Below are 19,267 nucleotides of genomic sequence, written 5' to 3' on the forward strand. Positions count from 1 at the left end.
CTAAGTGACTAGGGGTGGGGAGCATATACAGGGTCCCCACCCATTAGTGGACAAAGGGATGATTCACAAACTGGGTGGGAGGAAGTAGGACAGCATGAGATTTCATCACACTACTCAGAAGAGTGAGGAATTTAAAACTTAGGAATTGTTTATTTCTGGAATTTTCCATGTAATATTTTTGGACTACAATAACTGACACTATGAAAAGCAAAACGGTGAATAAAGGGGGACCGCTGTATATGAAATTTCCTTCTTACTTGAGAAATTAAACACTTTTCTCCCTTTTAGTTTCTACCTATGAAGTAATTTAGCTACCACTAACATAAACCCGTGGAGAATAGAGTGCAGTTGGATAAGTGAGCCATCACCCATCTTTAAAAGCGTTGCCCCTCCGCGTGACCTCCCCTTCCTCTCTCTGGTGGGAACCGTCCAAGGCATTCAGCCAGGCCAGGTTCCCATGGGCTGTCCACACAGAAAGTGCATTTCCATCACTCTGCCCAGGCTGCCTGCGATGCCTCTGGGCCACCCACAGCCACTCTGCCTGTCCTTCCTCTCTCCTACAAACCTCTCACCCACATCCTAAGGTGACCATGTATTCCGTGGCTCATGTCAGGTGCTCTCACTGAGGAAATGATCAAAACACTATCTTGTCTAGCTCTGAGCTATTGTTTGGGGAGGGAAGGGAAGCTTATGAATGATAAACCACAGAAGACCTGAAATCTTGTATTTGTTAGAAAGAAGAGGCAAGTCACATATAAAAAATCAACAGTCAAAATATAGACGTTTTGGCTCAGAGGTGTACACATTTGTCAAATCTCAGTGAAAACACTTAAGATGTATAGGTATCATAGTTTGCAAACTTTCCATCAAAAGGAAAGATACAAACATATAGTGTAGTCTTAAATATAACATACATAGTGGAGTTTTTAGAGAAAGGGGTACTGATATCTGCAGTTTACTTTAAATTTCATCAAAGATGGATTAATGGATACACGGATAGATACATTAAAAACAAATATGGTAAAACTAATGGTATAATCTAGGTGGTGGATTTATAGGGGTTCACTATAAAATTATTTTAGCATTGCTGGATGTTTAAATTTTTTTCATTAAATTTTTTTATAATTAATAAAACACAGACTCAACCAAGAGGAACAAATATTCAGAATTTCATTTTTTGTTTGTCATTACTATAAAATCCAGGACAGAACACACTGTTTCAAGTACGGTTTGTACTCTTCTCTTAAAAGCAAAAAAAAAAAAAAAGTATCTGACCTGAACACCCATATCCATCAGCATGCCTCCAGATAGCAATAGGAACATTGCCGAGATGGTGTCGTACCAAACTTATAACCAGTAACTATCTCCATGTGTTTTTCTTTCCATGCCAACTGTTGCTGAGTTACATCTTTCTCAGCTGTTCTTCTTTCATTGAATTTTTTGCAGCTAAATTCATTGTGCAAATGACATGTGTCGATGATTAAGGAGGGAAGGGGCTTGTGTGCAGGCTTTTGTGAAGGTTTCTCGAGATGGCTTACACAGACATATGCACCACACAAATGCACTATAAAGTGACAAGGAGAACAACAGGGGTAAAAGGGCCAGAGAAAATAGTAACTAAGATAAAAATGGAAATGAGCCACCACGAATAAGTTTAGCCAATGTATTTACCGAGGACTTCACATGTTTCCTGGGATAAGCACATAAATATGATCACATTTAAATTGAGCAATAGCAAAGAAGTTGAAATCCCATTTCATGAAAGAGGAGCCTGAGGTAGAGAGATATAAATGACTTGTCCATGATTTTATAGCCAGTGAGTTGCAGAGTCCGGGTTTACTCAAGAGGGTTACATCAATTCCAAATTTCTAAACTTTCTAGCACATCATCATAGTAATTTGAGTAATTTGGATATGTGTTGCATTGGAAAGATTAATCCTATATAATTAGATACATCAGAAATAGAAGTATTCATAATTCAACAATACTTGGGCAAATATATAAAAAGGTGACATTTATCCATCATAATTGTTAATATGTGAGCAATTATGTTAATGTTGTGATGGGGCAACAGCTTTAGCCTGGAAAGTCTTGGTTCAGAGGAGCTATTAACTCGAACTAGGCATTTAGTGAAATGTTTTCTTTCCCCACCTTTCTTTTTGTCTTCCCCAGAGCTGGTATCTGTGACTTTACAGAATTTTGCTTCATTTCAGTGCTGCAGTTTGAGTTCAGAGAAAATACATACAACAGATTTCTCTAGCTTTTGTTGGCAAAAAATTTAGACCTAACCTAATCAGAAAAGGGTATCATTGTGTGGCTCACTTTGGCTCCCTGCAGTTACCCTTCAGATTGATAGGATGTGTACACTAAAAGAATGCACATAATAAAGTACCATTCCGTAAGTTCTGGTGTATTGTTTCCGTTTCCATTTGTCTCAAGTTGTTTGTTGTTGTTGTTGTTGTTTTAGAGAGGGAGGGGAAGGCAGGGGGAAACAGAGAGAAACATGGATGTGAGAGAGAAACATCAATTGGTTGCTTCTCGTATGCGACCTGACCAGGGACCAAAACCACAACCCAGGCCTGTGCTCTGACCAGGAATCTAACTGGCAACTGTTTGCCTTGTGGGATGATGCCCAGCTGAGCCACACTGGTCACGGCTCAAGTTGTTTTTCAATTTCCCTTTTGATTTCCTCCTTTGGCCCATTGGGTTTGGGGAATGTGTTGTTTAATTTCTACATATTTGGGTGTTTTCCAGTTTTCCTCCTGTTATTAATTTCCAGTTCCATACCATTGTGATTGGAAAAGATTCTTGAAATGATAATTTCCTTAAATTTGTTAAGACTTATTTTGTGGTCTAATATATGATCTATCCTAGAGAATGTTTACTGCGCACTTGAGAAGAATGTGTGCCCTGTGCTGTCAGATAAAATGTTCTGTTCCATCTGGTCCATCTGTTAGGTTCATCTGGCCTAAAGTGTATAGTTCAAATCCAATGTTTTCCTATTGAATTTCTGCCTGGATGATCTATCCATTGTTGAAAGAGGGATATTGAGTGCCTACTATTATTATATTGTGGTCTATTTCTCCCTAAAATTTTATTAATATTTGCTTTATATATTCAGGTGATTCAATGTTAGGTACATATACAGGGTAGGGCAAATGTAGGTTTACAGTTGTGAGTATGTGAAAACAGGGTTTATTCTTGTATTATTGTTTATTAATTATTATGTTATTTTACATATGAATAACTGTAAGCCTACTTTTGCCCCACCCTGTATGTTTATAATATATATCCTTTTTGATGAATTAATCCCTTTATTATTTTATAGTGAACTTCTTCATCTCTTCTTAAAGCTTTGATGAAAGAAATTGAAAATACAAATAAATGTAAATATATTCTGTGTTCCTGAGTTAGAAGAATTAATACTGTTGGAATGTCCAGACTGCCCAACTGTTCCACAGGTTCAGTATAAAAACTATCAAAACCCCAATGTCATTTTCCACAGAAACAGGGAAACAATTCTAAAATTCATGTGAAATGAAAACAACCCTTAATAGCTAAGGAAATCTTGAGAAAGAACAAAGCAGGCTGTGACACATTATCTGATTTCAAATTATATTATAAGCTATAGTAATCAAAGCAACATGGCATTAACATAGAAATGGACACATAGACCAATGGAACAGAACAGAGAACTCAAAAATAAACTCACACATATATATGGTCAACTAATCTTCTACAAATGTGTCAAGAATACACAATGGGAAAGGTTAGTCTCTTCAATAAATGGTGTTGGGAAAACTGGATCTCCACATGCAAAAGAATGAAATTAGACCCTTATCTTACACCATACACAAACATCAACTTGAAATGGATTAAAGCTTCAAACATAAAACCTGAAGTTGTAAAACTCCTGTAAGAAAGCATAGGGGAAGAGCTCATTGATATTGACCTTGGCAATGATTTTGACACCAAAAACACAAACAACAAAATCAAAACTAAGCAAGTGGAACTACATCACACTAAAAAGTTTCTGCATGCCAAAAGAAATAACCAACAAAGTTAAAAAGCAACCTATGGACTGGAGAAAATATTTGTAAAATATGTATGTAACATGGGGTTACTATCCAAAATATATAAGTAGCTCATACAACTAAAAATTTTTGTTTGATTAAAAAATGGGTAGAGGAACCAAATAGATGTTTTCCCAAACAAGCCGTACAAATGACTGACATGTACATAAGAGATGCTCAACATCTCTAAGCATTAAGAAAAGGGAAATCAAAATCCCAGCATTACCTCACGCCTGTTAGGATGGCTACTATTAAAAATTCAAGCCCTGGCTGGCATAGCTCAGTGGATTGAGCGCGGGCTGGGAACCAAAGTGTCCCAGGTTCGATTCCCAGCCAGGGTACATTCCTGGGTTGCAGGCCATAACCCCCGGCAACTGCACATTGATCTCTCTCTCTCTTTCACTCTCGCTCTCGCTCTCTCCCCCTCTCTTTCCCTCCTCCCTCCCTTCCCTCTCTTAAAATAAATAAATAAAATATTTAAAAAAAAATTCAAAAGGTAACAAGTGTTGATAAAAAAAAGTGGAGAAAAGGGAGCCCCTGTCGCTATGGGGTTGTAAATTAAGATAGCCGTTATGGAAAACTGTATGGAAATTATCCAAAAAAATTAAACACAATAATGCCATGTAGTCCAGCAATCCCACTCTAGGTGTGTGTCCAAAGGAAGCAGGATCTGGATCTCAAAGAGACAGCTGTGCTCCCACATTCACTGCAGCATTATTTGTAGTAGCCAAAATACCGACACTACTTAAATGTTCATTGACAGATGAATAAAAATATTCTGATATGTACTATTAAGAAATAAAGTGAGGCACATTAAATTCACAGGAGTTTATTTGGAAAAACATGTATTCAAATCACCCAGCTCTGAGAGGAAAACTGTTAGGAGTATCAACTGAAGTTACAGGGAAGGCTTCTATAAAGAAGACACGGAGAAAAAGCTATTTGTCCATAGCTTTTTAAGCTATTTGATTGGCCATAGCTTAAGTGGTTGTCTTATTTAGGAAAGCCTAGTTGGCTGTTCAGGATTGTGTTTTCTTAAGTTTTGTTTCCTTGGGTTTGGGTACATGGACTCGGGCTTAGTTTTGGGTCTGCTTACTATGTAGGCTACGAAGGTAATAGAGTCACCTCAGCCTAATGGCCTCCTTATTTAATTGCTTTAAAAATATGTATAGTAGACTATTATTCACCTATACAAAGGAGGAAATCTGGCTATTTGTGAAAACATGGCTGAACCTAGAAGACATAATGCTAAATGTTATAACCAGACACAGAAAGGCGCTTATATGATCTCACTTGTGTGGAATGTAAAAAAGTTAAACTCATAGAACCAAGAGCAGCATATCAGTTACCAGGAGCTAGGGAAGGGGGTTGGGGGGAATGAGAGGATGTTAGTCAAAGGGTACAAATTTCAATCATAAGATTATAATGATAAGATCAATATGTTCTGGAGATCTATTGTACAGCATGGTGACTATAGTTAATAACACAGTATTGAAAAAGTATAAGAAAGGTATGTAAGATCATCTGCTGAGAAAGGGAAGTGGTGGTGGGAGAAGGGACCACACAAGTCTCAGGTCAGAGCAACAGTGCCACTTAACCTGAACTATTACTTTCCATATGAATGGCTGGACTTGCCAAATACCATCCTCAGGTTCTCATTGTGCAGAAAACTGCTCACCCAATAAAAACCAACTCATTTTTGTGGTAGTAATTTTGTTAGATGCACAATGCTTTCAAAATAGTTTTATAGACTTACGCAGACACCATAAAACACTTTCCTATTTCCTTACCCACAATTTCAAGAGGAACGGAGTCCGTCCCTCCTACAGGCGTCATAACTAATTATAGGTTCATTTCTGGGACTTACTCAAAACCTTCATACACTTTTATGTAAGTGAAACCCGCAGAATCTCGTGAACACATCACTGCTTGTGATTGCATTCCTAGCCGCTCTAAGGACACCAAGCGTTTTTGTTCCCCAGATCCTCGAATCTGGGAAGGGCGTTGCTTCTACTTTCTCAGAAGCTCCTCACATGCCTGATTTGAAGGACACTTGTACCCTGCTGCCTAGAGGAGAAGTGTGATGTTGTAGAACACAGTGAGGAGGTAGCTCTGCTTGATGGAAAGGTGTAGACTAGTAGACTAACAAACAAAAAGATGGCCAAAGGGAAGGCTCATTCCTTCTCGTGGATTTCCTCAGTTGCTCCTCTAGCTCAAATGTCACCTCCTCAGTGGGGGCCTTAGTAACCTCTGTCCTCATCAGCAACCCTATCTGTAGTAGAAATCGCTCTGTCTGTGCTCTTGGTACACCTGTACTATCAACAGTCTGCCGGTCTATTTTCTCCAGGGACGCTGAGTCCTTGGAAGGAAATGAATTTGGACAGATTTCTGTGGTTTGGGTCCTATGAGCAATTTTAGGTTAAATCACACATGTTAAGCCCCAGTAGTGTCACAGGTGCAATAATGGGAAGACTTCACAGATCTAATTTTAGAAAAAGTGAGTGAATAGAATGTGATTAAATTTCTATGCGTACTGTGAAGTGCCGCGCTGTGTGCCTTTCAGGAAGTATGCTCTTAATAATAATAATACTCTCAAAGGAAAATATCTTCCAGTTATAGGGAAACAGCTCTGAAAAAAGGGAAGTAGCCTTACTGAGAATGAGCTGGAACTTCTAAGTATTTTTAATATTGTCTTTGGTTTCTGGCATAATTTATCTTCTTTTAAATTAATAGACTTTATTTTAGAGCACTTTTAAATTTATAGCAAAATGAGCAGGAAGTACAGAGAGCTCCAAAATAGACCCTCCCCTCCTACCCACCGTCAACATCCCCCACCAGAGAGGTGCATTTGTTAAAATTAAAGAATCAACATTGACACATCATTATTAACCAAAGTCTGTAGGTTAATATAAGGTTTACTCTTTGTGTTGTACATTCTCTGGGGTTTGATAAATGTATTAACATGTTTCTGCTATCACAGCATCACACAGAATAGTTTCACAGCCCCAGAAATCACCTGTGTTCTGCCTATTCATTCCTCTCTCCCCTTGAACTTCTGATGACCACTGATGTTTTTACTGTCACTATAGTTTTTCCTTCTCCTGCAAGTCACTTGATTGGAATCATACAGTGTGTAGCTCTTTATGGTTCTTAGATTCCAATTTCCATGTGAGGGGGTAGATTTCCTCCATAGCACCTAGCAATTCTCTAATGCCAGCTGGTTTCCCTAAAATTCAACTCAATTCTGACACTATCTACCTGGAGATAGATTCTAATTCCACAGGTTAAGGGTTCAGCCATATAACACTGGTCCCTACCCCCCTATTTCAGATGACATTCCCAAGTCCAGGTTGTGACCTATGTTTCTGACCACTGGCTATAGATCAGGGATTTCCATGATTCCCTCTTTGGGTTTGATTAATTTGCAAGAATGGCTCAGAGTAACATTTTACTTACTAGACTACCAGTTTATTACAAAAAACTATAACTCAGGAAGAGCCAGAGGGAAGAGATGCCCAGGGCAAGGCATGTGGGAAAAGCACAGAGCTCCCGTGTCCTCTCCAGGGGCACCCCTCTCTCCAGATCTCCACAGGGTCACCAATCCTGAAGCTCTTTGACCCACAGCCTTTTGGATTTTTATGGAGGCTTCATTACATCAGTGTGATTGATAAAAATCATTAGCCATTGGTGACTGATTCTATCTCTATCCCCTCTTTCTTCCCCAGGGGTCAGGAGGGTGGGTGGGACTGAAAGTATTTATCATGTGGCTGGTTCCTCTGGCAACCAGCCACCCCCACCCCCAGCCTTAGGTATTTGCCACCAGTTACCACACTGTCATAACAAAAGACCTCTTTATGGTGCCCAGCATGGAAATTCTAAGGGTTTTGAGGCAGCGAGATAAGAACCTTGAATAAAGACCAAGTGCGTAGAATAAATCACAATATAGCAATAACCTTAACAGAGTAGACTTCTTTCAGTTAAAAAGATGCATTTAAATTTCTTGCTTGTCTTTTTGTGACTTCTGTAGATCCTGTCAGCATTTGCTGTCGTCAGTGTTTTGGATTTTAATCATTCTAATAAGTGTGTAGTGAAAACTCATTGTTTTACTTTGCAGTTCCCTAAGGGTATATGATGTTGAGCATCTTTTCCTGTGTTTATTTACTTTCTGTCTATTTTCTTTGGTGCGGTAAAAGTTAAGATCTTTTTTCTCATTTTTAAGCTTAGTCCTTTGTTTTCTTATTGTTAAATTTTAAGTGTTTTGTTTGGTTTTGTATATTTGGATGACAGTTCTTTGGTTCCTATGTCTTTGGCAAATACCTTCTTTCATTCAGCAGCTCACCTTCTTATTTTCTTGAGAGAGAAGAAATTTTGAATTTTAATAAAGTCCAACTTCTCAATTTTTTTATATATGATATAAAAAAAATTGGTGGTATGTCTAAAAAGTCATCACCAAAACTAAAGTTATCTACACGTTCTCCTATGTTATCTCCCAGCAATTTTGTAGTTTTACATTTTATATTTAGTTCTATGATCCATTTTATTTGTTTATTTGCATGTGGAACTCTGGTGGGTCCAGTGTCTTTTACTGAAAAGGCTACTTCCTCCACTGAGTTGCCTTTCCCCCTCATCAAAGGTCAGTTCAGCATATTTGTGTGTGTAGTTTCTGTTCTTCTTTTGCTAGCATCGCGCTGCCTCTATGGCTGATCCCACAATAAGTCTTGATTGAAGTGTCAGTCTTCCAGCTTGGTGCTTCTCTTTCAACATGGTGTTGATGAACGACATCTAACCTTTTTATACCCAAGTTTCCTTTAGCATTTCAAAAAAATTATTTATGTAAACACATAGTGAAAATATTTGAAGGAATATTAACTTCTAGTAAATAAGAGTGGTGAGCATCTGTGTGTTTGTTCTTTGCTGTTTGTACTTTACTATATATCTAACAGACTTCAGTATTTAAAAATATTAACAATTATAAAATTTCTATATTTGATGAAAAATATAAATCTATACATATATACATACACATATATGTATAGGTTTATATGTATATGCACACATATGTGTGTATACATAGGTATATTTATAGATTTATATGTATATGTGTATGTATGAACATGTAAGTGTATACATGTGGGTGTGTGTATATACATATGTATATAAAATCTGTTCATCCCTGTTTCCTGTTTCCAAGTAATTTATCTGCATCCAAAGACAGAGATAAAAAATATTTACAGAGACAGAAAAATATCCAGTGTCCAAAAAAATTAAAATTTACAATGTCTGTTATTCAAAGAAACAAACAAACAAAAGACCCTAAATCTGTAAATAGATTAATCATATAAACAGATCCAGAAATGACACAAATGATATAATTGTAGTTGAGACTCTTGATAAATCACTCTTTATTTTCAAGAAGGTAAAGGAAAGATAGAACATGTTAATAAAAATATATCTCTTTCATCTGTTTATTATACACGTAAAACAAGGGAGACATAAAATATACCATATAGGAGTAACAGCAGGTTAGCAGTTGAGAAAGAAAAGACAAATGAACTTTAAGACAGCATCAGATGCTAGCAAAAATAAAATGGAGAGGAGAAAAAAAACACCTGAAAGAATATTGGAGAGAGCATCAGGAAGCTGTAGGACAACTTCATGCAGCTTGGGGGAAGGGCAATGAGGCAATTAAACAATTTTGAAGAAATAGTACTTATAAAATTTCTAAATTTGATAAAAACTATAAACCCATACATCCAGGGATCTTGATGGACCCTAAGTACAAAAAATAGGATAATCCTTAACATAGCCTGTAAAACTCTTTTATCTTAAAGCCTTTCTCTGCATTTGAATCTAACCATTACTCTGATTTCTCAAAATAGGGCTCAGTTCTCATTTGCTTTCCTTCTTCCATACTGTTCCTTATTCTTGGGGTGCTGGCTGCTACCTACGTGTCTCTGACTTTCTGTTGACTCTGAGGGCCAGATCCTCTGCGGCGCGTGGTCATGGCCGCCTCCTCTCTGCCATTCCGCCGCTCTGTTCAGATAACTGTGTTCTCCTGTGTGCTCCCCTGAGTTACACACACTTTCTGCATTTGCCCATGAGCTTCACTCGTTCGTTCAGCTTTAAATTTCCAGATCCTGATTAAGTTCCTGACTCAGTAGGTCCCACCCAGCAAGTGTTTGAGAAAAGAAGGAAGATGGTAAGCTCTCTGAATCTGTCTTTATTGTCACATCTTCAGCATCTAGTGATACTTAAAATAATTGGAGTTCAGTAATTAGTTTTGAAGAAAGGAAGGAAGTTTCATTGGTTAGCCTTTGTAAAATCAGAATGGTATCTATGCACTTCTATGTGCAAGATGGTGTTCTGGGCATGGAGACATAGTAGTGGGAAAGATCCATGAGTTTATATTCCAGTCTGTATGCATGCACATGTGTGGATGGTTGTGTGTGCATGTGTATTTGTTTGGTGGTGGAAAAACACACAAGTAAATAATTAACAGGGGTCATTTTAGAGATTGCAAAGCACTAACAATGAATTATATTGATCTGATTTGGGGTGAAGGTGTTTGGAATTGTCAGGGAAATCTTCACTGAGCAGGTGATATTTGGACTTGTAGTTCTAGAAAGAAGGAACTAACCATTCTAGTTTCTGGGTCAGGAGTATTCCCAGTAGAGGAAACTGTAAGAGCTAGAGTCCTAAGGTGAGGACTGAGTACGTGGCATATTTGAGAAAGGAAAAGAAGGCAAGTGTGGATGGCATGTATGCACAATGACTGAAATCCACCTGTGAGAGACTTGTTCAAATAAAAATGTTACTTAGTAACCATCATGCATGTACTGCCCATTAGCAAAAAAAGGTTGAAGAAAATAGACGCCCCCACCCCCTGCTTCAACATTCACCTTGAATATCTAGAATTTTTAATTCAGTGACCATTAGGATTGTGTTCTTAGCCTGCCTAATAAATTCCTCACCTCAAAAACCCTCACATGAGCATTTTTATTTTCCTGGTAGCCATGACACCAAGCACTATAAATGTTGCGCACAAATTGTATGCACCATCCTACAAGTTACTGCCAGATGAAAGCTGTCTGGCCCCAAGGCTTTGCTGGGGGACGGTCCAAAACAAACTAATTGAAAGAAAATGACTTGATTGTAATTATCACCACATGCTGATGAGAGCAAATTCTGGGTGTGTTACATGTAACTCATTTCATTCTGCCCAAACATCACATTTGACCATTGTTTCTGACTGTATGGAAAAGGCATGAAATAAGCTGTGTCTCCAATCGCTGGGGAAATAGGTTACACAACGAGGGCGGAGAATCTGGCTGGCTTCCAAATGTATAGGTACTTAGATGCACGCATATGGATCCACCTATAAATACAGCCTGTAAAACATCCACAGGGTTGCACCCTATTGACAGGTTCCCTACAGGCCTCACAGACCTCATTGATCATGAAGCCGTCAGGCAGCCTTCTGCTTTTGGCTAGCATGGCCTATTTGTTCCTCTGTGCTGGTGAGTACGATGCATCCATGTGAAACAAAATTCTGGGCCAGACGGCTCAGTGTCAGCAGTCATGGTGAGCTGTTGTTTCTGATGATGATGATGATGATGACTATGATGATGAAGACTGTAATGATGATAAATAAGGATAGTTAATGATGGTGGCTGCCCACCACACTTTTTAGAGTTAGCCACTTTAATTATCACTGTAATACTATATCAGGGCTGGTTTTATCAACTTGTAAAGACAACATTACATCTCATAGGACGAGAGGGCCTTTTCTGGGTCACATGGGCCCTGAGTGGCTAATCCAGAACTTCCAGGCCCAGTGGCTGAGCACTTCCGTGCTTGCCTCAGCAGACCACAACTATGGTAACCAATAAGCTTCATTTTTCAAGGAACTGGTTTATATTGAAATTAGACGTTCTCATTTAAAGTCACCTGCAAGAAATTCTTATCTAATGAGCTTCAATGCTGGAATTTTTCTGGGATGCTTTCATTTTACTGAAAGCTAAGTCATACTTACCTCTAAGTAAGGAGAATAAAGAGATAATAGATGATAGCTAGCTAGCTAGCTAGCTAGCTAGCTAGATAGATAATAGATATAAAAAGTAGAAAATACCTGGGATGACAATTTTAAGATTTGGCCTCTAATCCTCATTCTGCTGCTATCCTTTTCTCTAATATTGAGCAACTCACGCCCTTCCTCTGGCTTGTTTCATCGCATGAAAATAGACTGTGAACGTTATGTGCTCTGACTTCCTTCAATAGAAGTTTTTTGTTTGTTTGTTTTTTGTTTTAAAGTACATTGGCTTGAGAATGTAAAAGACCAAGTTTTGCTTTCTGGCTCTGCCATTTACAAGGTGAATGTTCTTAGACAGCTACCTAACAGCTTGGTTTCCTTACCTTTAAAACAAAACTGTTCAACTTAATGTGAATGAAATTTAATACAGTGCTTAAAATATAGAAATCTTGCATGTAAGTTGTAAATATTGTTAGTGTTAGTAGGAATGGTGATAAATCATATGATCTTTTTTGAATGCTCTCAAAAATATTTTGTGTTATATTATTACATTGTTGCCTTTTTTGCCAGTTGTTTTTATTATCCTTTAATCTAATGGCTTTAGATTTTGAAACTTCATCTTCTTTCTGGTGAAATATAGGCCTCCTTGACACAGAAGAGGTCCACAGTTTGCCTTCTTTTGTTCAGGTATAGCCTAGTTTCAAGGTAAACATTATACAAAAGAAAACAGCATGTTGGATAAAAGTCACAAAAGTCACCCAGAGCAAGTGCGGCAGAGAGCACTCTGCCCTGGTCGTTTGAAACTTGTCCTCTGGCTCAGGCATGTAGTGCACAAGGTGAGTGTCCTGGATGAGTTCTCGTCTCTTCTCTGGGCCTCAGTTCTTAATCCATAAAGCAAGACAACTGTCATGGAAGATTTCTAAGGGCAATGTTAACTGTTAACTTCTGGAATTCTCCTGAGGTGCTGTGATTAATCAGCGTCTGTTTTCTCATTGCAGGGGCTGTGAGCCAAGGAGGCCTGCAGGTACGTGCATCTCGGTCACAGGCACTTCTCTGTGACAAGAGGTTGTCTTGCAAGGATGGTGACAAGTTGGGAAGTTCTGTGGCTATTTCAATAGGATCTTCCGAGTTCATTTGGTTGGTCTGGTGAGAGGGTGGAGTGATAAAATGACACATTGATCTAGACAAAGTGTCATCATTCATACAGATGCATTTTTCTTTTTTTAGCCATTTTTAAAATTTTAATTGTTGTTCCAGTACAGTTTTCTGCCATTTACTCCCATCCCAGCCCACCCCCCAGCCCTCCCCACCTCCCTCCCATTTCCACCCCCCCACCCCTTGTTTTTGTCCATGTGTCCTTTCTACTTGTTCCTGCAAACCCTTCCCCTGAAATTCCCTCCCCTCTCGCTTCTGGTCAACCTAATCAACAAAACAAACAAGCAAGCAAAATATAACCAAAGACACTGAAACAGAGAATAGGCTGACAGATGCACTTTTCTTAACAGTGGAAAAGGACTTGAAAATTACCTCCCATTTTCTTTAAATGAGTCAGATGTCACATTTCCATAGTAAGGAGTTTATATGCAGTCAAAACCTTGAAAACAGTATAGTGCTTATAAAAATATGGTATAAATGTCATTTATTTTCCAAGTCAGGATAATTTTGAGAGTAAAAGTAGTATTTACATGAGTTATCACAAGAAGTTAATCATAAACTGAGGACCACAGGCAACTCGGAGCACACAGTTACTGGAGATCTGAGTACCTTGTTCATAAGCCACTACAAATGCTTTGTTAAAACCATATTTATGTTCCCTACACATACATGTTAAACCTATTGATTGAACAGGGATCTCTAGGGCTACTGAGGCCTAGGATCCTACATTTAGAGAGTCCCTTGACATAGCTTTGTAAGGGATCTGGGCATAATTGCCTACAATAATGAAAACCTACAGAAATGTTTAAATTTTTCATTTTCCCATAGGCATATATAGTTTCCCCAACCCTGCAACCTGCTCAAGCAGATTATTCTGAGTGAGTGTGTGCACACAAAATACAAAGACAACTATCATGTTAGTAAAATATTCAACTTGAACTGCCCCCTCCCCCAAAAGAAGCCCCTTGACATTTTGGGGCACATTAAAACTGGAGAATCACAATTCTAAATTTTACTAAACAGACTTGGGTATACAGAGAGAGTATTTGGCAGATTCATAATACTGAATCTCCCAGTAGCTTGGGTTGGCAATTACTAATTACAGGATGTGCAGTTTTGAGAGGGTAATTAGTAATAATAGAGTCTACATTCATAAAAGTAGCTATATACCTTAAAATACAAAAATAAATAAGCAGTAAGCTTTTTTTAAATATAGGCTTTGAGAAAGATAATATTTAGGCTCATATTTCAGCACTATTACTCAGTAAATGTTTGACTTTGAGGTCATTGACTTTACCTTTATAGGTTTTGGTCTCTTTATCAATAAAATTCATCTAATAATAGTACTTAATTAAATGAGTTAGTTTAAATACAGTTCTTAAGAAGGTTTAGTGCATAGTAAATGTTAAATACTTGTAACTGTTAAATACTAATTATAATTTTTATGATTTAATCTTAACTACTGAATTACATTTGTAATTTTATTTTCTAATTGAATATTAAATATTTTTAACAAAATAGTTGTAAAGAGATATAAAGAGAAACAGCTCCATTAATTTTAAAACATTAATTCAGTCAACAAAAATCCTTCACACAGATGCCAAAGAATATTCTTTCTAACATTGTAATACTCTTCACATCTCAATCCAACATTACAGATAACCTCCCAAGAGGGTAAGTTTCCAGATCCTTAGCCGGCCAATCAAGTTCCTTCCCAGTCTGTTGGCAACCTCTTCGTTCAATGCTCGGACCACACCAGATGGTCTACAGTTTCTAACATGCCAGGACCTCTCATATGCTTTTGCTAATGCTGCTCTTCCATTCTGAAACACAATTACCCACCACTATCTGCGTGATTATTAAGAGTCTGTTTATTCTCTCATTTGGAAGGACCCTTATGCCCCCTCTCATGTACCCCACATCCGTGGGAAGCCCCTAAGAGCAAAATCACTTCTACTGTATAGTCCCCATGAATGATACATTGCTTTCTTATCTGCATTTCTATTGGATTTTACTAACACACTTACTTCAACATTTACTATATTTTGTTACCCTTCACAGATAGTATTCTCAGAATGTGAACCCCTTAAGGCCCAGCAAAGTGTTTCCTTTCCTTTAAGGATCCTAGCGCTTTCGTCATGGCACTAATTTACTAACCGATGGATGGATAGATAGGTGGTTTGGTAACTGAATAGATGGATTTATGAGGTAATGAAAGATTCAGCCATTTTAAAGAATATACAAAAAGAACAATCAAATGTGAAATATAATATCATTTCTAGTGTGTAAAAAAGAGTTCAGTACAAACATTTTGAGATGTGCCTTTTTAATCTATACATTTACTTAAACTTAGTTTAAGATATGTTCATGGAGAAGTCTAAGTTGACTTTCTGTACTTTATTTTTGAAAGGGAGTTTTAATCTTTTCATTTTGAAATAATTTGACTTAAAAAGGTGGTAAAAGTAGTACATTGAAATACAATATATCTTTTAGTCAGCTTCCCCAAATGTTAAAATTTTACATAACTTCAGTACAATCTTCAAAAATAAGAAATTAACATTGTTTTGTAACTGCTAACTAATCTATCATCTTGTTCAAATTTTGCCAGTTGTCCCAGAAATATCATTTCTTCTAATGTAGGGTTTAATCTAAGATCACACAGAGTTGTTTTATCCCCTCAGTCTCAACTCTTTTTAAGCAGCAGCTACTACTTTCTTGAGGAAAAAATCAGATTTTTAGATAAATGAGTTACAGGTGATTTAACTAAATCCCTCTTGTACTGCTCTATATTTCTAAAGGTTCTATTACAAATATGCATTGTTTGTATGATTGATAGGTAGAGAGCTAGATAGTTAATTAACAGGTCAGTAATAGAACTATGATTATACATATACATATTTTATTACCCATTTCTTCAAGGAATTTGCATCTAAAAGGAAAAATATAAGTAAAAACTAACGGGTTTGCACTATTGAAATTTGGTGTCAGATCATAAGTTTGTAGCATTTGGAAAGCGGAGCAATCCATTTTTCCCTCAGGGTCATCTGGAAAATTTCAGCGTATAAGATGGTATTTGAGATGGACCTTAAAGAGTGATATGACAGAGAAATTTTATTCCAGGGAAAAACAGTAGTATAGTATTAGGAAAAAGCAAAATGTTTTCAAAGGTTGTTAGGGCACCAGTGTGTCTCAATTAGTGGGTTCCTACACGGCCAGAATGGTGCAAAGGTTAAGACAATAGGCTCTGCAGTTGAACTGTCTTTGTCTGAATCGTGGTTCTACCACTTCATAACTCTGTGATCTTGAACAAGCTGCTTAGCATCTCTTTTACACCCATCCCACCAATGTTTTTCAACATTTGACTTCTACCAGGCTCTGTCTAGGGATTGGATAGAAAGGTGAATCAGATATAGCTTATTATCTCATGATGTTTTGGCTGTGTTGAGGAGTGACATACAAGAGGAATATAGACAAATACTTATAAAAACTCTGAGAAAGTGATGAAGAATTTGTGCCATACAATTATGAAAAAGCAATTTGGCAATCAGTATTGGAAACCTTAAAAGTTATCAACTTTGAGACAGCAATTCTTCTCATAAAAACACACTCTAAGAAAATAATCAAAATACACAAGTATTTTATATCTAAAATGATAACCACAGCTAATTAATGTAAAAAAGAAACATGCAACGATAGGGTATTAGTAAAATAAATTAGTTTACATCTTTATGAAGGCATGTTGCAGCACAAAACTACTCTTTTCTGAATATGCATAATGGTATAGAAAAGGTAAATGATAAAGAGTAAGTGAAACCTATATACAGTGTGACTCTATTTCTAATGTTATACGGTGAAAATAACAATGTATAGAGAAGAGATGAAAGAAAAAATAACAAATGCTAAAGAAGAGGGTGTCTGTGTGCTAGAACTACAAGTGATTTTTACTTCTTTTTATTTTTAGCGTATATTTTAATTGTAATAATAAGAGCTTTCAAAAGGATTGCTAAGCAAAGGGTTAGCATGTTTTTATTGCTTGAGAGGGCTAATGATGTCAATGCCTTTGATCATCTAATAAAAGCAAGAACTTCATTTAAATCACAGGCTTTCTGCAGCAACTATGAGAAAACAGCTACAGATGGAAAGCCTTGTCCCAAGATCCAAAAACCAGTGTGTGGTACTGATGGGCAAACTTACAACAATCGCTGTGAATTCTGCAAAACAGCTATGTAAGCACTTGGAGGCAGATACTGGAACAGCACCCTTAGTTTGGGTCAGCGGGTTATGAGTCAGGGAAGTTATTTACTAAGCCTCTACTATGCTAAATATTTTACATATACTTCATATTTAAAATAAGGCAGTGTTATTATTCCCAAACAAACCTAGAAAGTTTAAGGAATCTTTCAAAGTTCATCCATCCTTGGCTTAAGCCATTTCTGCTGAGTCTCATCCTGAGCATTATCTCTCTTCTTGCAGGGAAAGAAATGGAAAACTTGGTGTCAAACATGATGGGAAATGTTGATTCCTTTGATGCTGCGATGCTGGAAGTGCCTTCAATTTGTCTTTTGTCTTAGAAGATTTATTCCCCCATACCCAATCTCAATTGCAATGTAGTTCCCACCAGTAATTATGCATACAAGAAAGTCATTTTAATAAAGTTACCTTGGCAGAATTTTTACACTGAGATTCTTTTCAGGTAATAGTACAGCTGCCTTTGATTTAGTCAGACCAGCTGCTCAAGGAAATGATAGAATTTGCAAACAAAGCCAGGGCAGAGTGTCTATCACCACGCTGATGGCACCAGGAATTCTTCCTTCAGTGGTGACTCTCAATGCTTCATCCAAAAGAATACACATCACCTGACACAAATTAGCATTCTTTAGTACATGGCATGTTTGGGAAGTGTTTCCCTATGGAACATAGTGAGCTTGTTTTAGAACTTGCATGCAGAGACAAATAAGTAACAAGTGAGACTAAATTTTGACCACTTTAGTCATCAGGGCTGCTGAAAAGGTTATGGGACAGCTGAAGCCTTTCGCCTAGTTGCCTCTGGCTTTATCAGTTTACCGCAGTGTACTCCACAAAATACTATCATTTCCTATGAGCGTTAACTGATGAAAAAACTTACAAGTATAGGTTTATTGACATGTGGGTCCTTAGAAATCTAAAAATAGATCAAGAAACCAGGCATCTTGAGAATGTTTATAGACTATTTGGAGAGACAAATATATATACCACCTAACTAAAATATAGTTCAATATGTTGCTGTTTAAAAACATCCCAGTGAATTATCCCATTTATTAATTGTACAAATAATTATTCAATGTTTATAATGTACCAGATGCCATTCCAAGCACAGGGCAAATAAACTCCCTACTTTAAAGAATTTTATGCTTTAGTGGGTGCACAAGAATAAACACATTAAAATACGTTTTCAGTTATTAATAGATTTATAAAAGAAATAAAGTTGAGGCATATAATGAAGAAAACTAGTACAGTTTGGAGAAAAGAGGATTTATTTGAAATTGATCACTTTGAATAGAATAATGAGACCTGAAGAAAGATTCAGGCACAAGCAAATTTGGAGAAAGTGTGTTCTGAGCCAAGAGAAACATGAACATAAAAACAACAAAACACAAAACACAAAACCCTGGGATGGAAATAAGGCTGACGTGATCAAGGGTGAAAGCCAGTTCATACAGAGCCTTGGGAGCCGACTTAAAGCATTTGGCTTTTATCCTAAGGATGACAGGAAATAACTGAAGTACACTGAGAGAAGACACTAGAGAAGGGATGTCATTGTAGCTGACCCATGACATAGGAACACTTTGCTGGGGAGGGGGTGGGTAACGGTTTAAGCAGAAAACAAAACACACCCCCCCAAAACATTGTTAAAAATGGTATCTTTGAGAAGTTTGTTTTCCAAGTCTCAAACTGAGTATGTGGGCAGAAATAAGATAAGATCAGAACTCTGATAGGGCATGTACCTGCTTTGACATAGTGCTTCTACAGA

Source organism: Phyllostomus discolor, chromosome 13 (genome assembly GCF_004126475.2).
Source record: "Phyllostomus discolor isolate MPI-MPIP mPhyDis1 chromosome 13, mPhyDis1.pri.v3, whole genome shotgun sequence".
NCBI classification, from domain to species: Eukaryota; Metazoa; Chordata; class Mammalia; order Chiroptera; family Phyllostomidae; genus Phyllostomus; species Phyllostomus discolor.